The sequence below is a fragment of the Hyla sarda genome, chromosome 2, assembly GCF_029499605.1.
Source record: "Hyla sarda isolate aHylSar1 chromosome 2, aHylSar1.hap1, whole genome shotgun sequence".
NCBI lineage: Eukaryota > Metazoa > Chordata > Amphibia > Anura > Hylidae > Hyla > Hyla sarda.
This window is the reverse complement of record NC_079190.1, coordinates 356,543,966-356,570,336: the sequence shown is the minus strand read 5'-3', so window position 1 is coordinate 356,570,336 and position 26,371 is coordinate 356,543,966.

Here is a 26,371-nt window from a genome sequence, read left to right as displayed (position 1 = left end):
AAAATCATAACTACATGCAGGAAAAATTAAATGTTAAAAATTCTCATCTTCTAACCCCTATAACTTTTTTATTTTCCCACATACAGGCATTTTTTTGCGTGTACGCCATTGACCGTGTGGTTTAATTAATGATATATTTTTATAGTTTGGACATTTACGCATGCGGCGATACCACATATGTTTATTTTTATTTACACAGTTTTTTTTATGGGAAAAGGGGGGTGATTCACACTTTTAATGGGGAAGGGGTTAACTTTTTTTTCACTTTTTTTTAGCAGTTTTATATATCCCATACAACCCCATATAACATTGCACACACTGATCTCTTATACTGATCCTTGCAAAGCCATAGCTTTGCATGGATCAGCGAGATAGGGGCTCAATTGCTCAAGCCTATAGCTCAGGCTTGGAGCAATCAAACGCCCATCGGATGCGACGGAGCAAGGTAAGGGGGACTCCGCTCGCATCCTAGCTGATCAGGACATCACGATTTTATCGCGATAGTCACGATCAGCCCGACTGAGCTGCCGGGAAGCATTTACTTTCATTTTTAGATGCGGCAATCAACTTATATCACTGCGTCTAAAGGGTTAATAGTGCGTGGCACAACGATTGGTGCCACACGCTATTAGCCCAGGGTCCCGGCTATCGTTAGCAGTCGGGACCGACCCGACATCTGGACCAAGCAAGGGGCATACAGGTACTCCCTTCATCCTGAAGGAGTTAAAGGGGTTATCCAGGAAAAATATTTTTTTTATATATCAACTGGATCCAGAAAGTTAAACAGATTTGTAAATTACTTCTATTAAAAAATCTTAATCCTTTCAGTACTTATGAGTTTCTGAAGTTTAGGTTGTTCTTTTCTGTCTAAGTAATCACTGATGACACATGTCTCGGGAACCGCCCAGTTTAGAAGAGGTTTGCTATGGGAATTTGCTTCTAAACTGGGCGTTTCCCGAGACACGTGTCATCAGAGAGCACTTAGACAGAAAGGAACAACCTAAACTTCAGAAGCTCATAAGTACTGAAAGGATTAAGATTTTTTAACAGAAGTAATTTACAAATCTGTTTAACTTTCTGGAGACAGTTGATATATAAAAAAAAGTTTTTTTCCTGGAATACCCCTTTAAGGGAATTTTGATTGGTGGAGGGGTTTAGATTAAGTTTTTCACTTCCTGGCATGCTGCGATCTCTGTCCATGTTTTCTGGAGGGCCAAATATGATGGATTACTTACAAAGTGGCCATCCACCTTATTCTACAGATCGATAGGGGTCTGAGCACTGATACCCTGACTGATCAAAACTTCTGAGATGTTTTTGTGACATGTAAACATATTGTAATGACAAGGACATTTTAAAATAGGGGCTTTTAACCTCTTCAGGACACAGGGCGTATGGATACACCCTGCATTCTGAGTCCTTAAGGAACGAGGGCGTATCCATACGCCCGTGGGAAATCCGGTCCCCACCGCTAGCCGGTTGGGGACCGGAGCCAGATGCCTGCTGAAATCATTCAGCAGGCACCCTGGCACATCGCCCAGGGGGGTCCTGAGACCCCCCCCATGTCGGCGTTGGAGAAAATCGCATGTCAATTCAGACATGCGATTTTCTCCAATTCCGGGCTGATCTGGTCTCTGGTGATCCGATCACCCGGAAAATAGGGCTGATCGTAGTTGTCAGCAACAGCCCCGATCAGCCTAAAGGATAGGAGTGAGGTCGCAAAGCTGCGATCTACTCCTATCCCCTGGCATTAGTCAGAACGGAGTTCTGACCAATGGCAACGCAGGACAGGGGGTTGACATGGCAACCCCCCAGGGGGTTGACATGCCCGCCCCTGGATGTCGAGGGGCTCTAGGAAGAAGATGGAGGCTGTACCTGCAGGAGAAGATGCCTGGGGACCTGGGATCTTCGCTGGAGCCTGCTGGATCCTGATCAGGTAGGGAGTCGACAGTGTGGTGGGGGGGAATTGAAAGTGAAAGTAAATCGATCTTTACTGTGGCAACCACTAGGGGGGCCAAACTGCAACTCCCAGCATGCCCAGACAGCCAAAGGCTGTCTGGGCATGCTGGGAGTTGTAGTTTTGCAACATCTGGAGGGTCACAGTTTGGAGACCACTGTTACAGTGGTGCCCAAACAGTAGCCCTCCAGATATTGACAAACTACAACTCTCAGCATGCATCAACTGCCTAGGCATGCTGGGAGTTGTAGTTCTGTAACATCTGTCCCTTCAGATTCAGCAATTTTCATGACATTTTTGAAAATTGCTGCTCTACTTTGAAGCCCTCTATTTTTTTCAAAAAGCAAAAATATGTCCATTTTATGATGCCAACATAAAGTGGACATATTGTGTTTGTGAAGAAAAATAAAATATATTTGGAATATCCATTTTCCTTACAATTAGAGAGCTTCAAAGTTAGAAAAATGCTACATTTTCAAAATTTTCATGAAATTTTGGGATTTTTCACCAAAAAAGGATGCAATTAAAGCCGAAAATTTACCACCAAAATAAAGTAGAATATGTCACGAAAAAACAATATCAGAATCAGAATATTCGGTAAAAGCGTTTTCGCGTTATTAATTCGTAAAATGACGGTGGTCATAATTGCGAAAAAGGGCTCAGTCCTTAAGGTGAAAAAGGGCTGCGTCCTTAAGGGGTTAATCCTGGATTTTAGATCTCTTAACTGAAATGTACACCCATGTGCCTCAGACTTACACTCACTACCTCTAGATTGTTGACTACCTACTGACTTGCTCTACACTAGATAGACCCATCCCCTGTAGGCAGCACATTCTCTTCCCAGCTAGAGAGCGGATTGGTGCTTGAGCACTGACTTGACTTCTCCTTTTCTAGAACCTTCTTAACCATATGTGGGTGTGCAATTCAATACTCTTAAGTTAGTTGTGCTTCCATTACACAATTTAACTGTTATATGTCAGTAGAGTACATTATATACTATATACATTGCTCCTACTTAGACGGTTCAAAGGAAAATCATAACATGGAATGATGATACAGTGCAGCAATAATGTGCTGGCCAGGAGTTACGTGTCTGATAACTAAAAAAAGTTGCCAGAAAACCACATAGTGGGACATTCAATAAAGCTGACTTTCTACACTATTGCTAGTGTTGTGATCTGTATGCAAACACTTTGAATTTTCTTGGCACATTAACCCTGTCTTGTCAATTCCATCTCTATGGTTTGCTGTGTTATCTAGATTTATACTGTTGATTTATTGAAGTTAAATGAGTAGTGTAGCAGGTTTTTTATGATCCCATTGTGCTTGGCCTGCAAAAAGTAAAAAAAGACAAATTATAGCTCACCTTCCATTGCTCCGGGCCCGTGCAGCAGGGAGAAGGCAGGGCCCAGGCTCCTTACATGATACTGCGCTCAGCCTATCACCGTCCAATTCTACACAACTGATGAAAACTGATGCATGTTGCGTGGCATCAGTTGTGTTGAGATTTAAGCTGAGTTCACCTAGGCCGGACGCTGGACATATGTGAACCCAGTCAAAAAAACATGAAAACCTGAAAAAAGGGGCGTGGTCATCTGGGAAAGGGGGCATGTTCATCAAAAAGTGGGCAGTACCCTGATATTTTCACACAAAAAAACAACATATTTACTAAGGTTTCCACAGAAAATGTAGTGGATTTGAGCAGAGGAAAAACCCAACAGCTCAGAGCATGTGTAAAAAATAAATAAATAAATAAAAAATTAAATGTAGGGAAAAGTGCAAAATGTAGGGAAACATTAATAAATACAGTGAAAAAAATTTAGGGAATTAAAGCCCACAAAGAAAAGTCCACAGAGAAAATGCAGAGAAAATGCAAATTACCTCTAGCTTGCTTCTAGAGATGAGCGAACTTACAGTAAATTCAATTCGTCATGAACTTCTCGGCTCGGCAGTTGATGAGTTATCCTGCATAAATTAGTTCAGCTTTCAGGTGCTCCGGTGGGTTGGAAAAGGTGGATACAGTCCTAGGAAAGAGTCTCCTAGGACTGTATCCACCTTTTCCAGCCCACGAGAGCACCTGAAAGCTGAACTAATTTATGCAGGATATGTCATCAACTGCCGAGCCGAGAAGTTTGTGACGAATCGAATTTACTGTAAGTTCGCTCCTCTCTTCTTGCTTCATTTAAACCTAAATATGCTTTTTAAATAAAAGAAAGGAAGCATTTACTAAAAGGTGAACTCCAGCCAAATGAAATTACCTTTATATAGCTGCACATGTCAAAGTTATATAACTTTGTATTGTACAAGTGTAATCTTTGCTGAGCACATACCCTGTTTATCTAAGCTACTCCTCCTGTCGCACACCAGTTACTTTGCAGACACATTACTTTGCAATGATACACTATCTTCTCCACAGTTCAGAGAGCCGATAACGCACACACACACCTCCCTCATCTTTATTCACTGCTTCCTAAACCATGTGACCAGCTTAACTCACTTAATGCAGCCCTTTCCTGCAGCTGACACAGAAAGAATCCGTAAAGAAGAGAAAAAGAAACCAGGGCAACTCACCAATTACGTAAACTTCAAGCTTCTTTTATTGATCCATGAAGGGTATAAATTGTGCAAGACACGGGTGGACAAACAACAGGGGGACGTTCGTTCGGGGCTACGGTGCCGTTTCGCAAGATATGCTTCAACTGGCCCACATCGTCTTCCAGCCGGAAACACATTTAAATAGCCCTCCCCTCCGTTGCCATAGAAATGAGCCAAACAAAAGGTAAGTGCAATTAAAAATGTTAAAAACAACTGTGTGATACTCCTAAGATATTCATTTAAATTAGTAGTGCACTGAGCTCAGTACGTTCATTAAGACCTAAAGGCCCCATTGCTTCTAACCGAAGAATCCATTTAGTTTCATTTTTTAACAGTATTTCTTCTTTATTTTTCCCAGCAATACCATGTTCGATCCTCTCAAGTCCGACAAAATGGAATCCATATTTTTCTTTCGAATGAACTTCATTAATATGTTGAATAAATCTAGTGGCTCCGATGCCGGTTCTGAGGGATCGAACATGTTCGCGGATTCTGTGAAATAGGGGCCTCTTTGTCTTCCCAATATAAAATAATTTACATTTACATACCAATGCGTACACTACATGAGAGGATCTACATGTAATACATTGTTTCACATTAATAGTATTACCTGCTAATTCTACAACTCTACATTTCATATTTAGAGAGCAAAATGAACATGAACCGCAACTAAAATTTCCTTTCGGGCGTAATTCAGACAACCAATTCTGTCTCGTTGCGTTTTTTCCTCTTTTCAATAAATCTCCAATTGTTTTCGTTTTTCTATATGTAACGATAGGTTTTTCACTAGTAGTTATTGCTATGTCAGCGTCCTCTTGTAGAATATACCAATTATTCGTAATAGCCTTTTTAACTATATTATTAATGGGAGTATTTGAAAAAGAAAAAACGCAACGTTTATTATTAATTTTATCTTTTGTTTTCAGCAACACTTCTCTTGGTACTCGATCTATTTTCTTTCTTGCATCAAGAATTAAATTAAGGGGATATCCTCTCTGTTCCAAGCGATATTGTAAATCATCTGCCTGTTTTTGAAACATTATGGGATTGCTGTTAATTCGTTTTAGTCTGACTAACTGACTGTATGGGATACTATTTTTGACCTGGGGGGGATGAGATGAATGATAATGTAACAATGAATTTTTGGCAATCGATTTTCTAAAACCAGATGTCACTATATTGCTATCTACAATATCTATCTGTACATCCAGAAATTCAAGATGTTGATCTCCAAATACATATGTAAAAAACATGTTAACTCCATTCACTTGGTTGAGATATTCAACAAAGGCAGTAAATTCCTTCTCTGAACCGTCCCAAATGATAAAGAGGTCGTCCACATATCTGAGGAAAAGTTTAATTTTACCAATAAAGGGGTTCTTGGATGTGAACACCCATTTATCTTCCAACATGGAGAGAAAAATATTGGCATAAGCACATGAGGTAGGAGACCCCATGGCTGTACCATGTGTCTGTCTATACCAATCCCCTCCAAACTGGAAGACATTATTACTCAATACGAATGTAAGGGCTTCAGTAACAAATTCAATGAAATCAGGAGACTTACCTGTTTTCCGTAGGATAGTGGTCATAGCCTCCACCCCCGAATCCAATGGGATTCGGGTGTATAGGCTCTCCACATCCACGGAACACAGTTTAAACCCAGGTTGCCAATGAAAATTATTCAAAATTTTTATTAAATCTCCGGTGTCCCTAAGATAAGAAGGTAATTCTCTCAGTAGAGGTGAAACTAGCCAATCAATATAACTGGACAAATATTCTGTCGGTGACCCAATCCCAGAGACAATGGGACGTCCCGGGGGCTGGGTCACCGACTTATGGACTTTCGGCAAAATATACCAAGACGGTTTTTTAATGTTCCTAGGGAGGAGGCGTTCAGCACTTTTTCTACTTATAACTCCTTTCTCATGGAATTTTCGAAGTAGCGATCTCAAATTATTAAGTATCTGTGGACAGGGATCTTTTTTTAATTTACAGTAAGTATTCTCATCTCCTAACTGTTTAAGAGCCTCTGTGTTGTAGTCAGTAGTTTTCCATAAAACAACGGCTATAAGTGCAGGCCGGGTGGACGTGGGGATGTTCTTCGCGTCTTGTGAATACAAAGATGAAATTTCGTTATTAAGTACTAAAGCACTGGAGTTCAAGGTTCAATCCCTGGCTGAGAAAGAGACTAGACTTTTTTGGACTATTAACTCCTTAGAAGCCTATGTAACCAATTTACGCATTCCTAGAGGACTACGTGTATACAAAACTCCTTCACAGTATACAGATGATCCCGAATTTATAAAAGCATGGGATGAATTACATTTACTACATTCTCTGGAGATCCAGAAGTTAGTACTGGAGAGAAATAAAACTGAATATGAAATTGTAACAGCAGACCTTTGCAAAGCTAAATGCGAATTGAGAACAAGACTCTCTGAACCAATATTTAATACTTTTCTGCATAACTTGGAGAAGAAATTAGGTCTAGTACAAGAAAAAATTAAGATTATTAAACGGGACAAATTTATAAGAGACAAAAAAGACTTTGAGAATCATCAGGTCTTCACTTGGAATAAAAAGTCTAATGCTAATCGAAAAGTCTCTAAAAATATCCCGGTGAAGTCCAATTTAAACAGGAATAAAAATAAAAAGAAAAGTTCGGATTTTATGACAACTGACACAGATAGCAGTGGTTCAACAGAATCGACTGGAGATGTGGGGGATACCAAACAAAAAGCTGCCGGAATCCCTTTGGACCCAGAACCCGAAGAGGGAGAGGAAAATCAAAGAATTCTGAGAAAACGCATACCCAAACGCAAGAATGTAACTTGGCGCAAGTAATTCCTGAAAATATAGTAGTGAACCTCACGGATGAAGATTTAGATGAGAACACGATATCACTATTAAATAAGGGACTGAACTTTGGTCTTAGAGAGAAATTCGACTTTGTCCAGTTCCAAGAGGACTTATTCAAGGGTGTCCGTAAATTAAATTTAAAAAAAGTTTTTTCTACAGGAAATAATGAAAATAAAAATGTAGTCTTACTTGAAGGTGATACAAGCTGTAAAATAGGACCTTTAGGATTTTGTGTACCTAGTGAATTTAATGAGGAGGAGCAGGATTTAGTCACGTTCCTTGCTGATGTCAATGATCAGGTGTCTGATAGGACAGGGAATACTAATGAGGAGTTTTTTTCAGGTGGTAATCCCTCGATGTTTAATCCTCCTGTTATACCAGGGAGCCCAATTGATATATTCCAGAAGTCAGTTTTGAAAGAAGTTAAAGCCCTCATTTACCCGAAGGTCCAGAGCAACATCTCAGATAGAGAGCAAACAGCCCTAAATAAATTAAGAAAAAGGGAAGATATTGTTGTTACTAAGGCTGATAAGGGTGGGGGGGTTGTTTTATGGAAAACTACTGACTACAACACAGAGGCTCTTAAACAGTTAGGAGATGAGAATACTTACTGTAAATTAAAAAAAGATCCCTGTCCACAGATACTTAATAATTTGAGATCGCTACTTCGAAAATTCCATGAGAAAGGAGTTATAAGTAGAAAAAGTGCTGAACGCCTCCTCCCTAGGAACATTAAAAAACCGTCTTGGTATATTTTGCCGAAAGTCCATAAGTCGGTGACCCAGCCCCCGGGACGTCCCATTGTCTCTGGGATTGGGTCACCGACAGAATATTTGTCCAGTTATATTGATTGGCTAGTTTCACCTCTACTGAGAGAATTACCTTCTTATCTTAGGGACACCGGAGATTTAATAAAAATTTTGAATAATTTTCATTGGCAACCTGGGTTTAAACTGTGTTCCGTGGATGTGGAGAGCCTATACACCCGAATCCCATTGGATTCGGGGGTGGAGGCTATGACCACTATCCTACGGAAAACAGGTAAGTCTCCTGATTTCATTGAATTTGTTACTGAAGCCCTTACATTCGTATTGAGTAATAATGTCTTCCAGTTTGGAGGGGATTGGTATAGACAGACACATGGTACAGCCATGGGGTCTCCTACCTCATGTGCTTATGCCAATATTTTTCTCTCCATGTTGGAAGACAAATGGGTGTTCACATCCAAGAACCCCTTTATTGGTAAAATTAAACTTTTCCTCAGATATGTGGACGACCTCTTTATCATTTGGGACGGTTCAGAGAAGGAATTTACTGCCTTTGTTGAATATCTCAACCAAGTGAATGGAGTTAACATGTTTTTTACATATGTATTTGGAGATCAACATCTTGAATTTCTGGATGTACAGATAGATATTGTAGATAGCAATATAGTGACATCTGGTTTTAGAAAATCGATTGCCAAAAATTCATTGTTACATTATCATTCATCTCATCCCCCCCAGGTCAAAAATAGTATCCCATACAGTCAGTTAGTCAGACTAAAACGAATTAACAGCAATCCCATAATGTTTCAAAAACAGGCAGATGATTTACAATATCGCTTGGAACAGAGAGGATATCCCCTTAATTTAATTCTTGATGCAAGAAAGAAAATAGATCGAGTACCAAGAGAAGTGTTGCTGAAAACAAAAGATAAAATTAATAATAAACGTTGCGTTTTTTCTTTTTCAAATACTCCCATTAATAATATAGTTAAAAAGGCTATTACGAATAATTGGTATATTCTACAAGAGGACGCTGACATAGCAATAACTACTAGTGAAAAACCTATCGTTACATATAGAAAAACGAAAACAATTGGAGATTTATTGAAAAGAGGAAAAAACGCAACGAGACAGAATTGGTTGTCTGAATTACGCCCGAAAGGAAATTTTAGTTGCGGTTCATGTTCATTTTGCTCTCTAAATATGAAATGTAGAGTTGTAGAATTAGCAGGTAATACTATTAATGTGAAACAATGTATTACATGTAGATCCTCTCATGTAGTGTACGCATTGGTATGTAAATGTAAATTATTTTATATTGGGAAGACAAAGAGGCCCCTATTTCACAGAATCCGCGAACATGTTCGATCCCTCAGAACCGGCATCGGAGCCACTAGATTTATTCAACATATTAATGAAGTTCATTCGAAAGAAAAATATGGATTCCATTTTGTCGGACTTGAGAGGATCGAACATGGTATTGCTGGGAAAAATAAAGAAGAAATACTGTTAAAAAATGAAACTAAATGGATTCTTCGGTTAGAAGCAATGGGGCCTTTAGGTCTTAATGAACGTACTGAGCTCAGTGCACTACTAATTTAAATGAATATCTTAGGAGTATCACACAGTTGTTTTTAACATTTTTAATTGCACTTACCTTTTGTTTGGCTCATTTCTATGGCAACGGAGGGGAGGGCTATTTAAATGTGTTTCCGGCTGGAAGACGATGTGGGCCAGTTGAAGCATATCTTGCGAAACGGCACCGTAGCCCCGAACGAACGTCCCCCTGTTGTTTGTCCACCCGTGTCTTGCACAATTTATACCCTTCATGGATCAATAAAAGAAGCTTGAAGTTTACGTAATTGGTGAGTTGCCCTGGTTTCTTTTTCTCTTCTTTACGGATTATTTGCATTGGACTTTGCTATTACCAGTGAGCACCATCAGACGTGGTTAAGCCAGCAGAGGCATTGGATGTCAGGTGCTTATAATTAAGGAAGCAGTGCCGAGTTTGTTTCTTTCTATTTTGACACAGAAAGAAAGTGCAGGGGCTAATGGTTTATGTAGTTTTTTGCAGCTCTGAGATGGATTTTTAAAGGCTGTTTAATGGGGGGGGGGGGCTATAGGGGTGCTATTTTGAAACAAATCAGCTGGGATGCCTTGTGGAGTCATGGTGAGCATATATGTTACATGTTTAAGTTTTTATTTTTACCACTCTTGGCTGTCTTTCTCCTTAAATGACCTTTGACAAATATATATGTTACAGACAAGTGTTTCTTATAAGGTATAACATGTTCCTTAATTGCTATGGCAAATATCGGTCCCAGCTGCTTCATTACCAGTTTCAGCATAAGTAAAACTGAGTACCTATCAAAAATCCCTAAGGCTGTCTCAATTTTCCTATGAGGGCACACTATTTGCAGGCAGAGTATAGCAACAATTACAAGTCAGAATCATATTTGTTGTAGCCCAAAATATAATTGCTATTAATTAAATGCTTGGATCATACAGAAAGTTAATTTACAAAAAAAAAGTTATAGGTCCTGAAAATGTCAACATTAAAAAAAATTTGTCTTTTAAAACATAAATGGCCTGGTACTTAATGAGTTAAAACAAACAAAGCTTGGTTTATAACATGACCAGTAAATGTCTGTAGTTGTTGGTCGCAATTATTAAAGTAGTTTACAGTTTATTAAGAAAGGTAATAACACCCTTGGCATTCTTTTGTGTTACAGCCCTAGGACAAGCTGGAATTGGACACCAAACTAATCTTGTAATCTTGCTTACTCTGATTTTTTTTTTCAACAGTAAAAGTATCCAGATTCCCTCTGGTCCTGACTGTCATTATATTTAGCTGATGTCTCCTGGTTTTCTGGGGTGCCACTTGTCTCCTTTTAGAAAAACAAAAATAATGACCCCAGGGAGCCTAAGAAAGGACAATGCTGACTGGAATTATTTTCTGCTTGAGGGAATCTTAAGGTCTACAACTACAGTGATCAGTAGTTTATTATAGGATGGTTAAGCTGTCAATAAAACCACTTCATATATACTAAGCTCATACAAATCTTATATGTGTATAAACAATTACAAGCCACTGCATTACCTTTGTAGATAGTTCTATTGTTTAACTTTACAAGTAATAAATTAAAAGCATAACACATATTTAACAATACTTATCATGCAGACCTCTTTTTGAAATAAAAAATGTTTAAACCATTTTTTTGTGGTAATAGTGACTTTTTAATTCATGATAAAGGGTCACAATTTCAGATTATTTCTACAGGTGTTTACATTGTCCGCTGTTTCTCTGATCTTTGTACAGGGTTGTTAATTGTTTTGGACCTTGGTACGCCCCTGCTTTAAACTTAGAACTAGGGCTGCTGTCCAGTTGAGGATCCGTCGCCTAGGATACTCAAGTAGGCAAGGAAAGTGGCTGTTGGTAAGCTCAATGCCGTATGAATCCCTGCTCTACATGACATTGAGTGAGTAATATTGTAATAATGTGCATAACATTATTGGTGAGATTTATCAAAACAGAAGATAAGTCTTAGTAGTTCACAGCAACCAATCAGCTTTTATTTCTCAGACACATTTTAACCTGTTTAGGACATAGGGCATACATTTATGTCTTTGATGCATGGGACCTTAAGCACCAAGGACTAAATGTATGCCCTGGAGTGGTAAGTGACTTTGAAGCGAGCGCAGGAGCTGCGCCTGCTACATAGCACTAGGTGTCTGCTACAATCAGTAGCCAGACATTCATGGCTAATAATTGGAAGCAGAAATTCCACTGCTACCTATCATTAACCCTTTAGATGCTGTGATCAATGCCGATCACTGAATCTAAAGCAATAATAGTGATAAGCGGCATACGCCATATTCAAATTCACAATATATGGACAAATATTCACGAATTAACAAATTCCCATATTCATGAAATTTGCTTATTCAACATATATGCAGTTATTTTCGCTTTGCGTAAATGCGCATGCGTGTATGCGTATGCGGATAACTATCTACCTATCTATATTATCTATCTATACATCTATCTAGCAAAGAAAATATTGCAGCACTCCAAAATTCAAATGCAAAAGGTGTAGGATTTATTAGCCTGGCGGCATAGCGACGTTTCGGTTGCCCACTTGCAGCCTTTCTCAAGCTTAACATAAGTGGTACTGACAAAGTATTTATGCATAGGTTATACATGAGTGAGATAATTGGTTACATAAAATTAATATGCACAATTAATAAAAATTCATTACATCACAAAGTGCATCAGTGTTATAAACATATACAAATTCTATACCAGAGCAGTCAGTGTACAAAAAGTGCATTCATTGTGAAGTGCTCCAGTTCTAAAGTGCAATATAGTACATAAAAAGACATAATTGCATTTATTAAGAATAATGAGGTAGGCAGAACATACATACATTGGTTACCCGGGTAAGACAGCTTACTGTAATGGCGTGTGATGCCGCTGTGTGCTCCACGGCTGTTAGGATTCGGCAGGCTGGATGTGGATCCTCTGTGTCAGCGAGGGATAGGCGTGGACCGTACCGGTGGACCGGTTCTAAGCTGTTACTGGTATTCACCAGAGCCCGTCGCAAAGTGGGATGGTCTTGCTGCGGCGGTAGCAACCAGGTCTTATCCACCGGTAATGGCTCAACCTCGCTGACTGCTGAGAAGGCGTGGGACAGAAGGACTAGACAGAGGCGAGGTCAGACGTAGCAGAAGGTCAGGGCAGGCGGCAAGGTTCGTAGTCAATGGTAATGGCAGAAGGTCTGGAAACACTGGTATGTCAATCACAAGAAACGCTTTCACTAGGCACAAGGGCAACAAGATCCAGCAATGCTGGGAAGGGGAAGTGAGGCATGGAGCAGGTGGGAGCTAATTACACTGATTGGGCCAGGCACCAATTAGTGGTGCACTGGCACTTTAAATCTTAGAGAGCTGGCTCGCGCGCGCGCCCTAGAAGGCGCACCAGGACGTGACAGCCGGGGACCAGGACAGGTAAGTGGATTGGGATGCGATCCGCGAGCGGGCGCGTCCCGCTATGAGAATCGCATCCCCGTCGGCAGTGTCAGTGCAACGCTCCCGGTCAGCAAGTCTGCCCGGGGCGCTGCAGAGAGGAGAATGCCGCGAGCGCTCCGGGTAGGAGCAGGGACCCGGAGCGCTCGGCGTAACAGTACCCGCCTTAGGTCTCCCCCTCTTTTTGTCTGCTTTTCCCTTTATGCGAGACGAGGCCATTGGGAGCGATTCTTGAGTTTCCTTCTGGATGATAGCGAAATCTTGGGTAACTTCATCAACGGCAGGCGATCCAGAATGGGGAAGGGGGGCAGAGGGTGAAGCTTGTCACGGGGCAGAGTGTTACCAGGAAGGGGGCTAGGGGGAGGCAAAATCTCAGCTTGCTTTTTGCCGAAAATATCCTGGTAAGCCTTGGGAGGGACCGGTATGGGTGGAACCTCAGGAGTTAGACAAGTGGGAGCAGATGTGAGGCATCGTTTGTGACAATCAGGACCCCAATTCTTGATCTCCCCGGTGGTCCAGTCAAGGGTAGGAGAATGACGTTGGAGCCATGGCAGACTGAGGAGGACTTCAGAGGTGCAGTTGGGCAGAACAAAAAATTCAATTTTTTCGTGATGCAGTCCAATGCACATAAGCAGGGGTTCTGTGCGGTAACGCACAGTGCAGTCCAATTTTACTCCGTTGACCGAAGAAATGTAGAGCGGCTTGACGAGACGGGTCACTGGGATGCTGAACCTATTAACAAAAGAGGCCAAAATAAAATTTCCCGCAGAACCAGAGTCCAAGAAGGCCACAGCTGAGAAGGAGGAATTAGCAGAAGGAGAAATCCGCACGGGCACAGTGAGACGTGGAGAAGCAGACTTCACACCAAGAGACGCCACTCCCACGTGAGCTGGGTGCGTGCGTGCGTTTCCCAGACGTGGAGGACGAATAGGGCAATCCACTAGGAAATGTTCGGTACTAGCGCAGTAGAGGCATAAATTTTCATCTCTGCGACGAGACCTCTCTTCATGGGTCAGGCGAGACCGATCCACTTGCATAGCCTCCTCGGCGGGAGGCATAGGGATAGACTGCAAAGGATTCCGGGAAAGAGGTGCCCAGAGATCAAGGTACTTTTCCTATCGGAGCTCCTGGTGTCTTTCAGAAAAACGCATGTCAATGCGGGTGGCCAAAAGGATAAGTTCATGCAGGTTGGCTGGAATTTCTCGTGCGGCCAGCACATCCTTGATGTTACTGGATAGGCCTTTTTTGAAGGTCGCGCAGAGGGCCCTATTGTTCCAAGATAATTCAGAGGCGAGGGTACGAAACTGGATGGCGTATTCGCCTAACAGAGGAACTTCCTTGGACTAGGTTCAGCAAAGCAGACTTGGCAGAGGAGGCCCGGGCTGGCTCCTCGAAGACACTATGGACTTCAGCGAAAAAGGACTGGACAGTGGCTGTGGCAGAATCATTGCGGTCCCAGAGCGGCGTGGCCCATGACAAGGCCTTTCCAGACAGAAGACTAACTACGAAAGCCACCTTAGACCGTTCTGTGGGGAATTGGTCCGACAACATCTCCAAGTGTAGGGAACATTGAGACAGGAAACCACGGCAGAGTTTAGAGTCCCCATCAAATTTGTCAGGCAGAGACAAGTGGAGGCTAGGAGCGGCCACTCGCTGCGGAGGAGGTGCAGAAGCTGGCGGAGGAGATGGTTGCTCTAGCTGTGGCAGAAGTTGCTGTAGCATGCCGGTCAACTGCGACAGCTGCTGTCCTTGTTGGGCAAATTGTTGTCCTAGCTGCGCTATCTGTTGAGACTGCTGGGCGACCACCGTGGTAAGGTCAGCGACAACTGGCAGCGGGACCTCAGCTGGATCCATGGCCGGATCTACTGTTAGGATTCGGCAGGCTGGATGTTGATCCTTTGTGTCAGCGAGGGATAGGCATGGACCGTACCAGTGGACCGGTTCTAAGCTGCTACTGGTATTCACCAGAGCCCGCCACAAAGCGGGATGGTCTTGCTGCGGCGGTAGCAACCAGGTCGTATCCACTGGTAACGGCTCAACCTCGCTGACTGCTGAGAAGGCGTGGGACAGAAGGATTAGACAGAGGCAAGGTCAGACGTAGCAGAAGGTCAGGGCAGGCGGCAAGGTTCGTAGTCAATGGTAATGGCAGAAGGTCTGGAAACACTGGTATGGCAATCACAGGAAACGCTTTTACTAGGCACAAGGGCAACAAGATCCGGCAATGCTGGGAAGGGGAAGTGAGGATATAAAGGCGTGGAGCAGGTGGGAGCTAATTACACTGATTAGGCCAGGCACCAATTAGTGGTGCACTGGCCCTTTAAATCTTAGAGAGCTGGCGCGCGCACGCCCTAGAGAGCGGAGCCGCGCGAGCCAGGACGTGACAGCCGGGGACCGGGACAGGTAAGTGGATTGGGATTGGCATTTAAACTACTAAAACAGGACAGCAGTGAAGAAGCATTAAAAAGCTATAGAGAAAAAAGTAAAATATGTAAAAAAAAAAAAAAAACAGATAAAAGCCAAAAAAATTGAGACAGAAATACTTATTACCAAACGGAGTAAAACTAACCCCCAAAATGTTTTTTAACTATATAAATAGCAAAAAGGTTAAAAATGAAAGTGTTGGCCCTTAAAAAAAATATGAGGAACAAATTATAAACGGGGATTAGGAAAAAATAAATATATTAAACAAATGATTCTCCACTGTATTCACTGAGGAAAATGAAATGCCAGGTGAAATACAGCGAGATGAGGTAAACTCCCCAGTACAGGTCACCTGTCTAACCCAGGAAGCAGTACAGTGCCGCCTACAAAAAATCAAAATAGACAAATATAGAGGTTGAATAGTAAAGTAGCAATCTTTGCAGATGATATTAAACTCTATAAAGCGGTAAACACAATAGAGGACAGTGAACTGTTACAAATGGATCTGGATAGGTTGGTGGTTTGGGCTGGGAAGTGGCACATGAGGATCAACACTGATAAATTTAAGGTAATGCACATAGGGAGGAAAAATCAGGGCTGGGATTATGTATTAAATGGGAGAACACTTGAAACTACTGATATGGAAAAGGACTTGGAAGTCTTAGTTAACAGTAAATTTAGCTGTAGTGACCAGTGTCGGGCAGCTGCTGCCAAGGCAAATAAAATCATGGGGAGCATCAATGGGGCATAGATGCCCACGACAAGGAAATAATTCTACCACTGTACAAATCACTAGTCAGACTACACATAGAATACTGTGCACAGTACTGGGCACCAGTATACAAGAAAGATATAGGGGAGCTGGAGAGGGTTCAAAGACGGACAACCAGCGTAACACGAGGAATGGGAGGACTACAGTACCCAGAAAGATTATCAGAACTTGGGTTATTTAGTTTAGAAAAAAGAAGGTTTAGGGGCGACCTACTATCTATGTATAAATATATCAGGGGACCTTACAGAGATCTCTCCCTTGATCTATTTATACCCAGGACTGTATCTATGACAAGGGGGCATCCTCTACGTCTAGAGGAAAGAAGGTTTCTACACCAGCACAGATGGGAGTTTTTTTACTGTAAGAGCAGCAAGACTATGGAATTCTCTGCCAGAGGAGGTGGTCAGGGTGAACTCTGTAAAATAATTTAAAAGAGGTCTGGATGCATTTTTGGAGAATAATAACATTACAGGTTATGGATTCCAGATCTATATCAACTCATTAGGGTTTTAGGTTGAACTTGATGGACTCTGGTCTTTTTTTGACCTTATAAATTATGTTACTTTGTTACTATTCTGAGCATTGCAGTGCGCCCACAGAGCACTTTAGATCCACATATGAGGTATTTTCTTTCTCAGGCAAAACTGCACTACAAATTTTGGGGGCATTTTGCCCTATTACCCATGTGAAAATGAAACATTTGGGGTAACATTATCAACATAGTGTGAAAAATCAAATTTTTCACATTTACGGCCCACTGTTCAAAAAACCTGTGAGGTGGAAGTACTCACTGTACCTCTTGTTACATTCCTGGAGGGGTGTGGTTTCCAAAATGGTGTTACATGTGGGGGTTTCTGCTGTTCTGCCACCATGGGAGGTGTGTAAATGTACATGGCCCAAACTTCAATTCCACCAAAATTCTCTCTCCAAAAGTCTAATGGTGCTCCTTCTGTTGTGAGACCTGTAGTGCGCCAGCAGAGCACTAAATGTCCACATATGGGGCGTTTTCTTAATCGAGAGAAATTGGGCTTGAAATTTTGGGGTCCATTTTCTATTACACCATGTGAAAAGGAAAAATTTGGATTAACACCATAAATTTTGCATAAAAAATCTAATTTTTCACTTTTACATCCCACTGTTCAAAAAACCTGAGAGGTGTAAGTACTCACTGTAACCCTTGTTATGCTCCTGGAGGTGTGTAGCTTCCAAAATGATGTCACATGTTGAGGGTTTCTGCTGTTCTGGCACCATGGGAGGTTTGTAAATGCACATGGCCCCCCAACTTCAATTTCAGCAAAATTCTCTCTCCAAAAGTCCAATGGTGCCCCTTCTGAGACCTGTCTTGCGCCAGCAGAGCACTTATTGTCCACATATGGGACGTTTTTTATTCGGGAGAAATTGGGCATCAAATTTTGGGGTCCATTTTCTCCTACTACACCATGTGAAAATGAACAATTTGGGGTAACACCATCATTTTAGTGTTAAAATTTTCCATTTTCATCTCCAACTTCAACGCAAATTTGTCAAACACCTGTGAGATGTTAAGGCTCACTATTCCCCTTGTAAAAATAAAAAAGTCCAAAAGAGATGCTTTTTTATAACATTTTATTCCCAAAACATGTTATAAAAAATGGATTAAAAGTTCTATATAAGCAAATACGGTATCAATAAAAAGTACATATCACGGTGCAAAAAATGAGCCCTCATACCGCCGCTTATACAGAAAAATGAAAAAGTTATAGGTCTTCAAAAAAGGGGGATTTTAAACATACTAATTTGGTTAAAAAGTTTGCGATTTTTTTTAAGCGCAACAGTAAGAGAAAAGTATGTTATCATGGGTATCATTTTAATCATATTAACCCAAAGAATAAAGAACACATGTCATTTTTACCGTAAATTGTACGGCGTGAAAACAAAACCTTCCAAAATTTGCAAAATTGCTGTTTTCTTTTTAATTTCACCACACAAATAGTATTTTGTTTTGGTTGCGCCATACATTTAATGGTAAAGTGAATGATGGCATTACAACGGACAACTGGTCACGCAAAAATCTAGCCCTCATACTAGTCTGTGGATGAAAATATAAGAGTTATGATTTTTTGAAGGCGAGGAGGAAAAAACTAAAACGTAAACATTTCTTTGTCTGCGTCCTTAAGGCCCAAATGGGCTGCGTCCTTAAGGGGTTAATGTCTTCAAAAAGTTAAAACATGTCAACTTTATGATGTCAACTTAAAGTAGACATGAGCCCTCATTTACTAAGAGTGGAGTGTTTTTTTATTTACTCCGTGTATTTTTCTCCCTGATTTACTGATGTGTCGCACAGGAAAAAATTTGTGTGTGACGGGTTGGAAATTGTGTCGCACGCAAAATTTTGAAATTGGAAATATCTAAGAGATGGCAATGCAATTCCGAGCGGAAACATCTGCCGTGGAAATTCTGCTGTGTGATCAGTGGAATTCTGCATGGACATTCTGCTGTGTAAGCATAGCCTCAAAAATGCCCAAAATGGATAATTTTTATTTATGAAACTAAATAATTTTATTATTTGGTGGATTTTTGGTTAAAAACAAATTTTCTGGCTTGCTTAAAATAAAGTTCAGTGTAATGATTTAAAAAAACAATAATGAAAAATAAATTCTACAAAATTTGACAAAAAGAATAAAAAGTATAAAAAAATGTATAAATAAATTTGATTAAATTATAATTACATTTTAATTAAAATTACATTTAAATTTAATTAAATTTTCATATTGGATTAAATAAATGTATGAAACTTTTGTTTAACTAATATAAAACAGCATAGGACAAGTTTTGCCACAAAAACCCTCCATTTTTACCTTTTCCCGACTGCCCAGAGCTGTAGGGTTTTCTTCTTCACAAACTCACATTTTTTGTGGAGTATTTTCTCACATACTCTGAGTTTTTGGGAGTTTTGTCGGGAACACGCCCCTTTTTTCAGTAACCACGCCCCTTTTGTAGGGCTTTCAAAACTCTCCGAGTGATGTCAGGCCATGATACTAGAATCTGTTTCAGAAAGTGTCGCACGGGGTGTGCGACACGATTTCAGTCGCAGAACCCTACAAAAATTGACGGGATTAGCTTAGTAAATGAGGACTATATTGTATTTGTGAATCAATATATAATTTATTTGAAATATCCATTTCCCTTACAAGCAGAGAGTTTCAAAGTTAGATAAATGCAAAATTTTCAAAATTTTCATGACATTTTGGGATTTTTTTTACCAAGAAAGGATGCAAGTAACAACGAAAATGTACCACTATGTTAAAGTAGAATATGTCACGAAAAATGAATCTCAGAATTAGAATGAAAGGTAAAAGCATCCCAGAATTATTAATGCATAAAGTGATAGTGGTCACATTTGCATAAAAGGGCTGCGTCCTTAAGGTGAAAATGAGCTGCGTGAAAATGAGCAGATAAATAATGTTTTACTTGTTTTTAAGCCCCTAAGGACAATGGACTTAAGGAGATACATTTATGCATTGGTACTTAACGCAACAGGACATTTAGATCCTGTACTGTCCCGGATCGGTGCTCGCATTATGCTTGACAGGTCCCGGCTGCTGTCAGCAGCCAGCGACCCACCAGTGATATCAGCCATTAACCCCTCAGATGCCATGATCAATACAGATCACAGCATCTTCGGCAATTTTATTTTTGCATTTTTGTTTTTTCCTCCACACCTTCTAAAAATCATAACTCTTTTACCTTTTTTATTCAGAGACCCATTTGAGAGCTTGTTTTTTTGTGTCACCAATTTTACTTTGTAATAGCATTACTCATTTTACCATAAAATGTATGTCACAACCAAAAAATATTATTTATGTGGGGAAATTGAAAAGAAAACTGCAATTTAGCAAATTTTGGGAGGTTTTGTTTTCACGACATACACTTTATGGAAAAAATGACATTTTTTCTTTAATCTGTGGGTCAATATGATTAAAATGATAAGTGTAAAAGGCTAGGTTCACACCACGTTTTTGCAATACAGTTCCCGTATAAGGTTTTTGATGAAAAACGGATCCCTCAAAACCAGACTAAACTGTATCAAAATGTGTCTACAAATGTTCAGCCCGTATACGGTTGAAAACAGTATACGGTTTGAAAAAATTATGTTCGATTGCATCTGTTTTTAATGAAAAAATTTATAAGTTTTTAACTTCTCATTCTTGTTTGATTTAAATTCCAAGAAAAAAAAAATTCACTGTCAAAAACCGTATGGTGAAAACCGGATGGACCTGTACATATGGTTCTACGCGGTTCCCATTGACTCCCATGTTAAAAAAAACGTATACTGTTTCCATATGGTTTTTCACCCGGACCAAAAACTGTGGTAGGCTACGGTTTTGAGTACAGGGAAAAAAATGGACAAAACCATACAAGATTCAAAACAGACACAACCGGATGCATCGTTTGGCTTATGGTTTTCAATGGAGAGTCATTGCATGCGGTTTTCAATACGATTTCATACGGTTTTCACATTGACAAGGGAACTGTATTGCAAAAACATGGTGTGAACCCAGCCTTACTATGTTTAAATTTGCCCTATTTTGACCACCTATAACTTTCTCATTTTTTTTCATTTACAGTGCTGTATGAGGGCTCATTTTTCACACCGTGATTTGTAGTTTTTATCTGTACCACCTTTTAATTTTTTATACATTATTATTTTTTCATAAAATGTAACAAAAAGCTGAAATCTGTGATTTTTTTTTACGTTTACGCCGTTCACCGTATGGGATAACTAACAATATATTTTATACTTTTATGCACGCGGCAATACCAAAATATGTTTATTATTTTTTTTTACGCTTTTTGGCGGTAAAATGGGGAAAAAGGGACAATTTACATTTTTATTGGGGAAGAGGATTTTACATTTTTTGTGTACCCATAGGGGTCTATTTATAGCAATATTGATTGCTAATATTGTTCAGTGCTATGCATAGGGCATAGCACTGATCAGTGTTATCGGCTATCTTCTGCTCTGGTCTGCTCAATCTCAGATCACAGCAGAAGACCCCTGTTGATAGCTGGAGGCAGGTGAAGGGACCTCTGGCTGCCATGCTGGATGATCGGATCCCCACGGCCGTGCTGCGGGCGATCAGATCATCAATTTTAAGTACCCCACTGCCGCAGATGCTGTGAACTGCATTGATCACGGCATCTGAGGGGTTAATGGCGGACATCAGCGCGATCGCTGATGTTCGCCATTACCGGCGGGTCCTTAGCTGCTGATAGCAGCCGGGACCTGCCATGCATGATGCGAGCACCGTTCCAGTTCTTGCGGTCATTCCAGAGCGTAAATGTATGTCATGGTGCACTTAGTACCACTGCACCATGACGTACATTTGCATCAATTGTTGTTAAGGGGTTAATAAATATATTTGGTATCGCTGTGTGGGTAAATGTCCAAAATAGCAAAATATCTTAAATATCCTATATGGGGAACATCGTAAAATAAAACAAAAAATCCAAAATTTCTGCGTTTTATAGATGGTCAAAAAAGAGTAATTTTAAACATACTAATTTTGTTAAAAAAGTTTGAGATTTTTTTTAAAGCAGTACAATAATATAAAAGTATGTAACCATGGGTATCATTTTAATCGATTGACAGAATAAAGAAAACATGTCATTTTTACCATAAAGTGTACAGCGTGAAACTGAAACCTTCCGAAATTAGCAAAATTTTCCCGACACAAATAATAGTTTTTGGTTGTGCAATACATTTTATGGTAAAAAAGTGATGTCATTACAAAGTAAAATTGGTCACACAAATAACTAGCACTCATATGGGTCTGTGGATGGAAATATAGATGGATTTTTAGAATGCAAGGGGGAAAAACAATAATGCAAAAATAACATTGGCCTGGTCCTTAACCTCTTCAGGACATAGGGCGTATGGATACGCCCTGCATTCCGAGTCCTTAAGGACCGAGGGCGTATCCATACGCCCGTGAGAATTCCGGTCCCCACCGCTAGCCGGTTGGGGACCGGAGCCGGATGCCTGCTGAAATCGTTCAGCAGGCATCCCGGCATATCGCCCAGGGGGTCATTATGCTCCCCCCCATGTCGGCGATCTCTGACGGCCCCAAACAGCCAGAGCCTGCAGGGGTGAGGTGGCACTGGTGTCACCTCACGATCGCCCTGATTCGTCGGCCGGATTACCGGCCGACCAATCAGGGCGCCTGCTGCGGGTGTCACTCCCGCACCTTCTCCGCCCCTCTTCCGGAGGACGTGAGCGGGTGCGGGACGTGCACCCCGGGTGCTGGGGACCCCGATTCCCGGCGTCAATGTTGGCCCCAGGAGCAGCGGCGGCAACGACGAGGGACTGACCTCATGCGGCTGGATCGTTGGAGGTGAGTGACAGCCTCCTGCTGTTGCTTAGCAACAGCTCCCAGCATGCAAAAAGGGCATGCTGGGAGCTGTAGTTATGCAACAGCAGCAGGCAGACCACCACAACTCCCAGCATTCCTTTATGGCCATGCTGGGACTTATGGTTTTGCAACAGCTGGAGGCACATTTTTTCTATGGAAAAGTGTACCTTCAGCTGTTGTACAACTACAACTCCCAGCTTGCACAAACAGCTAAAGTGCATGCTGGGAGTTGTAGTGGTGCATCTGCCGGTTGCATAACTACAACTCCCAGCATGCCCATTGGCTGTCGGTGACTGCTGAGAGTTGTAGTTTTGCAACAGCTGAAGGCACACTGGTTGTGAAACTTAGAGTTTTTTTTTTTACCTAACTCAGTGTTTCACGACCGGTGTGCCTCCAGCTGTTGCAAACTACAACTCCCAGCAGTCAATGTACACCATGCACCGTACATGCTGGGAGTTGTAGTTTTGCAACAGCTGGAGGCACACTGGTTGTGAAACACTGAGTTAGGTCACAAACTCTGTGATACATAACCAGTGTACTACAGCTGTTGCAAAACTGAAACTCTCAGCATGTACAGTCTGTCAGCGCATGCTGGGAGTTGTAGTTTTGCAACAGCTTGATGTCCCCCCCCCCCCCAATGTGAATGTACAGGGTACACTCACATGGGCGGAGGATTACAGTAAGTATCTGGCTGCAAGTTTGAACTGCCGCAAATTTTCTGCCGCAGCTCAAACTGCCAGCGAGAAACTACTGTGAACCCCCGCCCGTGCGACTGTACCCTTAAAACACTACACTACACTAACAAAAAATAAAATAAAAAATAAAAAACACTACATATACACATACCCCTACACAGCCCCCCTCCCCAATAAAAATGAAAGCGTCTGGTACGCCACTGTTTCCAAAACGGAGCCTCCAGCTGTTGCAAAACAACAACTCCCAGTATTGTCGGACAGCCGTTGACTGTCCAGGCATGCTGGGAGTTTTGCAACAGCTGGAGGCACCCTGTTTGGGAATCACTGGCGTAGAATTCCCCTAAGTCCACCCCTATGCAATCCATAATTTAGGCCTCAAATGCGCATGGCGCTCTCACTTTGGAGCCCTGTCGTATTTCAAGGCAACAGTTTAGGGTCACATATGGGGTATCGCCGTACTCGGGAGAAATTGCCTAACAAATTTTGGGGGGTATTTTCTGCTTTTACCCTTTTTAAAAAATTTAGATTTTTGGGAAAACAAGCATTTTAGGTAAAATTTTTTACATATGCAAAAGTCGTTAAAACACCTGTGGGGTATAAAGGTTCACTTAACCCCTTGTTCTGTTCCCCGATGGGTCTAGTTTCCAAAATGGTATGCCATGTGGGGTTTTTTTTTTGCTGTCCTGGCACCATAGGGGCTTCCTAAATGTGGCATGCCCCCAGAGCAAAATTTGCTTTCAAAAAGCCAAATGTGACTCCTTCTCTTCCGAGACCTGTAGTGCGCCAGCAGAGCACTTTTCACCCCCATATGGGGTGTTTTCTGAATCGGGAGAAATTGGCCATCAAATTTTTGGGGGTATTTTCTGCTATTACCCTTTTTAAAAATGTAAAATTCTTGGGAAAACAAGCATTTTAGGATTTTTTTTTTTTTTTTTTTACATTTGCAAAAGTCGTGAAACACCTGTGGGGTATTAAGGCTCACTTTATTCCTTGTTACGTTCCCCAAGGGGTCTAGTTTCCAAAATGTTATGCCATGTGTTTTTTTTTTTTTGCTGTTCTGGCACCATAAGGGCTTCCTAAATGCAACATGCCCCCCAAAAACCATTTCAGAAAAACGTACTCTCCAAAATCCCCTTGTCGCTCCTTCCATTCTGAGCCCTCTGCTGCGCCCGCCGAACACTTTACATAGACATATGAGGTATGTGCTTACTCGAGAGAAATTGGGCTACAAATACAAGTAAAAATTTTGTCCTTTTACCCCTTGTAAAAATTCAAAAATTGGGTCTACAAGAACATGTGAGTGTAAAAAATGCAGATTGTGAATTTTCTCCTTCACTTTGCTGCTATTTGTGTGAAACACCTAAAGGGTTAAAACGCTGACTGAATGTCATTTTGAATACTTTGGGGGGTGTAGTTTTATAATGGGGTCATTTATGGGATATTTGTAATATGAAGACCCTTCAAATCCACTTCAAACCTGAACTGGTCCCTGAAAAATGCAGAGTTTGAAAATTTTGTGAAAAATCAGAAAATTGCTGCTGACCGTTGAAGCCCTCTGGTGTCTTTCAAAAGTAAAAACACGTCAATTTTATGATGCAAACATAAAGTAGACATATTGTATATGTGAACCAAAAAAAATGTATTCGTAATATCTATTTTCCTTACAAGTAGAAAGATTCAAAGTTAGAAAAATGCTAAATTTTCTAATTTTTCATCAAATTTACGGATTTTTCACCAAGAAAGGATGCAAGTATCGACAAAAAATTACCACTATGTTAAAGAAGAATATGTCACAAAAAAAACTATCTCGGAATCAGAATGATAACTAAAAGCATTCCAGAGTTATTAATGTTTAAAGTGACAGTGGTCAGATGTGCAAAAAACGCTCCGGTCCTTAAGGCCAAAATGGGCTCCTTCCTGAAGGGGTTAAGGCCAAAACGGGCTTGGTCCTTAAGGGGTTAATGAAGTACAATAAATAGAAAAACTTAATAAATTGGGCATCATTGAAATTGCGTTGACCTACAGAGAACATGTAATTTTTTCCAAGTGCACTGCATAAGAACGAAACCCCCAAAAGTTGTGAAATTACAGTTTTCGTATGAATTTCCCCTACAAATAATATTTTTTTTTGTTTTGCTGTACGTTTTATGGTAAAATAAAATAAAAGGTGTCATTACAACTACTGTTTGATCTATACAATTATGTCCCATAAATTCAGACAACAAAGGAGAGAGGTAAGGCCCTGTGAAGGGATTGTAGTCCCGGTGCTCCAGGAGACTCGACTCCACATCCCAGAATCCAGACAGCAAAAAAGAATGCACCCCAAAGGATTCAATCAAAATACTGGTGTTTTATTCACCCATCAGTGAAAGATGCAACTTTTCGATCCACAGTCAGGATCATTCTGGAAAAAGATCCTTACTGTGGATAGAAATGTTGCATCTTTCACTGATGGGTGAAGATAAACACCAGTTTTTGGATTTAATCCGTTGGAGTGCCACTTCATTTTTCATTTTGATGCCACATAAATTGGTTTGTGAACATAGCATTAGGAATGAAAGGTCAGATCCTTTTCCAAGAATGTCTAGATTTTGAGCCAAAGTCAGAAGTGGATTCAAAAGAAATGGAAAATATGAAGGACTTATATTATGCTATGCATTGGCCTAGCAAAGAAATAGTTAACTGGATAGCTCCTTAAGGGGAATAGACATCATATACAGTCCATATAGATCTGTATATGATGGTTGTATATACTGTGTACTGTGGATAGAGATGTCCACTTACCCTCCTAGCTCCTGTTCCCACCTGGTCAGGTGTAGCTGTGCCTCTAGTGATGATACCACTAGAGGTAGAGCTACAGCCAGGAGACAGGTTGATAAGTGAGG